The sequence below is a fragment of the Bison bison genome, unplaced genomic scaffold (assembly GCF_000754665.1).
Source record: "Bison bison bison isolate TAMUID 2011002044 unplaced genomic scaffold, Bison_UMD1.0 scf7180017864376, whole genome shotgun sequence".
NCBI classification, from domain to species: Eukaryota; Metazoa; Chordata; class Mammalia; order Artiodactyla; family Bovidae; genus Bison; species Bison bison.
The window spans coordinates 409682-414144 of NW_011494948.1; the positions used below are offsets into that span (position 1 = coordinate 409682).

A 4463-nucleotide genomic window follows, 5' to 3' on the forward strand; every position below is an offset into this window, starting at 1 on the left:
AACAAGTCTTCCAAATTTCCCAAATCTCCCTGGGCCGGAGGCCACCGTTTTCCTTCTCATCTTCCTCCTCGGGGTCGTGTCCTCGCCCCCGCCCGCGCGCCAGGTAACCGCTTTTCCGGAGTCCGGGGGATGGGGCCGGTGGGGGGGGGGCCCGGCCGGTCTTCCCGGTACTGTTCTGCTCCGCGCGGGGCAGCAGGTGGTGCCGGCGTCTGGCACAGCGGAGACGCCGGGCCGGAGACGCTCGGTCCGCGGACGCCGTGGCTGTCACGCTGGCGAGAGAGTGGCCAGCCATGGTCGCAGGGCTGGGAAGCGGGAGCCAGTGACAGCCTGCTCCGGCCCTCGCGGGGGTTCGGTCCCCGGGCTAGCCGTTCTCCCGGGGACCGGAGTCGGGGTCGCGCTCGGTGGAGCAGAGGAGCGCGCGGTGGTTCGGGAATGCCGACTCCTTACCTTTCCCCTTCCAGCCCGGTCTGCGGCGGACTCCGGGGAGGCCGGGCCTGGCGCGCCCCTCGGGGCCATTTCTTCCCTGGGACTGTCTCGACCCGCGACGTGAGGGTGAAGGCTCCTCTCCAGACCACCCCACCGTAGGCAGCTTACCCCTCTCCTGGGTTCGTCCTTAGCCCCTGTGGCTGTCCTTTTGGTTTTTCCGGTGTGGGGCCATTTCCTCCTGCAGTGCTTCTTGCCGTGATGCGGTGTAGACAGAGGGTGCTTAATAAATATAAGTCGGATCGGGTCGCGTGGAATGCTAGGCATGGCACGTGGCGAGGGGTGGGAATGTGAAGAAAGGAGCCAGGTAGGCTGGGGCTCCCGGCTGGAGCTTGGGGTTTTCCTCTGGGCTAAGCCAATGAAACCAGCAGGGCTCGATTCGGATGCTTTCCGGGTGAACTCGGAGCCAGTCTTCCCTTGAGCTGCAACCACGCACGTCTGCACGGTCTGGCTTGGTTGTGGGCGATGCCTGGGAGGTTTTTTGTCTGGTTCCTCCCCCCTAGAGAAGAGGGGACAAACTTTTTTTTTTTTTTTTAAAGCATTTGGCAAATTACCCTGCGGGATGATTTATCAACCGCTGCTTCGTAAGTATAGGTTAAAAGTTGCAATCGTTCCACCCTTACCCTCGTGGAAGTTTCTTGGTAGGGTCGGTTCACCTACGTTCAGACCAAACTTTGCTCCATTTCACCCACTTGAATTTGCAGTATTTTTTTTTTTTTTTTAAATCTCAGGAAACTCAGCTTCGCTGTTTCTTTGACAACAGTTACAAATATTCTACTTTCAAAATGTCGTGGTTGAAAATAAGTGTCTTTAAATCTTAAAGATCCATTTTTACTTCGTAGCACTCAGTTCTTTTTGATCTTTAGTCACGTTCTCCCACCTTTCTAGTCCTTTCCCAAACCCCCAGGCTTTGTTTTGGAATGTATTTCATGGTAATTCGGGTTTTTAAGGCCCTCTTTCTTCCAATTTAAGGTGCTGTGAAAAGTTTGCACATTAGAGCACCCTCACGAACTTGACAGTACAATTTAAATAGTAGAGTTGTTTCATTTTATTAGCAGACTATAATCTGTTGCTTTTGTAAAGTTAAAAACGTATTTTAAACATTGCACGTGCACAGATACAACAGGTACAGTCCATTGCTGTCAGTCACATTCCGTGAGAATGCAGATTTCAAGAGACTGGGAACAGGTACTTAATTTCTTAGACTTTTCAATTTAAGGACGAAAATCTGTTATATTGAGTTCTCTTCTGGACATCTTAATCACCCAGGAGTAAGTTAAGTGTTCCTGGGGCACAGTCTGAATTCTTTGCATTTCTCATTGTTTTCTAATTGCTTGTTGACTGACTTTTCTATTGTAGTAGAAAGGTATAGTCTGAGCACAGGTTTTGTGTGTGATTGAATGTATTTTCTTTGTTTTGTTTCCAGCAGTTTGCCATAGTGCCCCAGGTGCTCCAGATACCCTCTTTCTTAATAAAAGCTTTATTGAGATATAATTCACATACTGTGAAATCCACCTATTTAAAAATGGATTTTTCCCCATGGTTTTAGTATATGCATCGAATTGAGCAACCATTAGCACAGTCCATTTTAGACCTTTTTTTTTTAATCACCTCAGAATTCGTTTCCAATTAGTTATTGTCCATTTCTTCCAAATCCCGTCTCCACCCCAGCCCCTAGGCAGTGACTTGTCTGTTTTGTGTCTTAATGACTTGCCTATTCTGGACTTTACATATAAATGTTAGCATATAATACTTGGTCTTTTGTGGCTAGAATTTTTTCACTTAGCCTAATATTTTCAAAGTTCATCCATGTTATAGCATGTTTCAATAGTTTATTCATTTTTATGGCTAATATTCCATTGTATGGATATGTCACATTTTGTCTGTTCATTGGTTTATGGACATTTGGGTTGTTTCTACATTTTGTCTGTTATAAATAATGCTGTGAACATCCACGAACTGGTTTTTGTATGGATGCATTTTTTAAAAATTTTGTTATTTTACTTGGGTATATAGGTAGTAGTGGAATTGCTGGACTAAATATTTTCTCTTGAATGAGTGAATGAGCAAGTAGGGATAGGAGTATTGAGAGATGCTTCCTCCAAGGCTTTGAGGGTCCTGTTTTGGCTCTTTCCTGTTCTACCAAGCAAAGACCACTTCTTAGAGGCAGAATTCTCTGTGTGTGGCATTGTCCTGAGTTTAGTGCTATGTTTTTCTTGTGTGGATGTCATCAAGATCATCCCTTTCTGTTAGCCCAGTGTTTTTTGTGTATGTAATAGTCATAATGATTATTTCCTTGATACTGATGTATTTATTGTATGTTTATTAGAGATATAAAATATGTATATTCCATGGTCTTTAAACTCAGTGTCTGTTGCAGTGCTTTCAATCTTTTAAAGTTTGTATTTTCTCTTTTTGGTAGTATGAATACTTAATGCTTCTCTCCCTGCCTTCATTTCTTTTCTTTTCTATAGACCCAAGCCTTTTTTATTTCTATATGAGTTTCCTGGGAGCTGTGACATAGTTAAAGTCACTGTATTTTCCTTATTTTTACCAATCCAGAAGGTTTTATGGAGCCTAAAGGATACATTTAAAATATTGGATTATTATCTTTTTCTCCTTGCAGCTTCACCCACCTCTCCACTCCCCAAGATAACCCTTTATACCGTTTGGGAGAGGATGCTGGTCCTTTTAAGTCCACACTTGCAGGGCCTAATCCTTTCCCTACCTGAGTAATTGGGACAGTTACTTTGAGAAGTCTGTCTACTTTGCTTCTCTTTCAGTGGCCTCACATGTTCTTTCCCCAAGGATCAAGTTCTCTCAGCCCTAACCAGGCTTTGCCCAGCCAGTCTCCTCCCTCTCCACAGTTCCTTGGCTGGTTGGGGCTCATGTTCCCTCTGCTTCCACTACTACTGTAACAGCCTGTGTTCTTTGTCTTCTTAATTACAACTTATCCTTCAGATAGCTCAGCTCAGTTATCCCTTTAAATTAGTCTTTTTTCAATCCCATACCAGTCATAGTCGTGTTCTGTAATCTCATTTATAGACTTAAACAGTTACACCATCAGTTGTGTATCACTCTTTACTTTCTATCCCCATGTATGTACAGAAAAAGTTGCATGTGAAATATTGAAAGTGGTTACTTCCAGGCAATGGGAATATGGTTAATTTGTCTTGTTTGTGTATATGTGCATCTTTGGATTTTTCTCCTGTGTATCACTAGGACCTTTATGAATAGAAAAAACCAAATCCATATTTTTAAGAAAATCTGTTCTCTAATAAACCATGTTTATTATTAGACTTTAGAGGAAAAAGAAAAATCATTAGTAATTGCCATTTTAACTTTTTTTTTGATAACCTCGATGAGATTTTACTATAGCTTTTCAACATAGAGCTTTTATTACATTTTGATTCTTTCTATATTTAGGGACATTTAGGGATTGGTGAGGTTGCCTAGGGATGATCTTCCCTAGAAGATTGAAATTAAACTGATTCTTATGAATAGAATCTAGCATCTGTTTGAATAGGAGAGCTAAGTTTGTGTTAAAATAACTCATTTCCCCTTTTTCCCCTGAGAAATGCCCTTAATTATACATTTGTATGTTCCATAGTAGTTTTTCCTTGAAGAATTGCTTATTATTTGTGCCATTTGCCTTATTTTTGCTGGATGGTATATTTTGCCTAGGAGTGGGTACTTGTCTTCAATAGATAACCTGTATTATGTGCCATGCACTGTGTTAGATAATGGGCATATTGTAAACACAGTAGAAAAATGATTCCTTACTAATTCATTTGGGCTCCAAAATCACTGCAGATGGTGACTGCAGCCATGAAATTAAAAGACATTTACTCCTTGGAAGAAAAGTTATGAGCGACCTAGATAGCATATTGAAAAGCAGAGACATTACTTTGCCAACAAAGATCCGTCTAGTCAAGGCTATGGTTTTTCCAGTGGTCATGTACGGATGTGAGAGTTGGACT

At 42.7% G+C, this 4463-nt stretch overlaps 1 protein-coding gene across 4 annotated transcripts in view; it reads left to right on the plus strand.

Moving 5' to 3' along the window:
- Positions 1 to 4463, plus strand: part of KDM4C (lysine (K)-specific demethylase 4C) — a 411252-nt gene that overhangs the window by 314 nt on the left and 406475 nt on the right. Inside the window, exons 1-2 of one of the 4 annotated variants that reach the window (XM_010856977.1) lie at positions 7 to 103; positions 462 to 605. The gene's annotated coding sequence lies outside the window, so the exon portion shown is untranslated. Of the gene's footprint in view, positions 104 to 461; positions 606 to 4463 lie in introns of all 4 variants that reach the window. The other 3 variants (XM_010856980.1, XM_010856981.1, XM_010856979.1) reach the window with 3 other exon arrangements.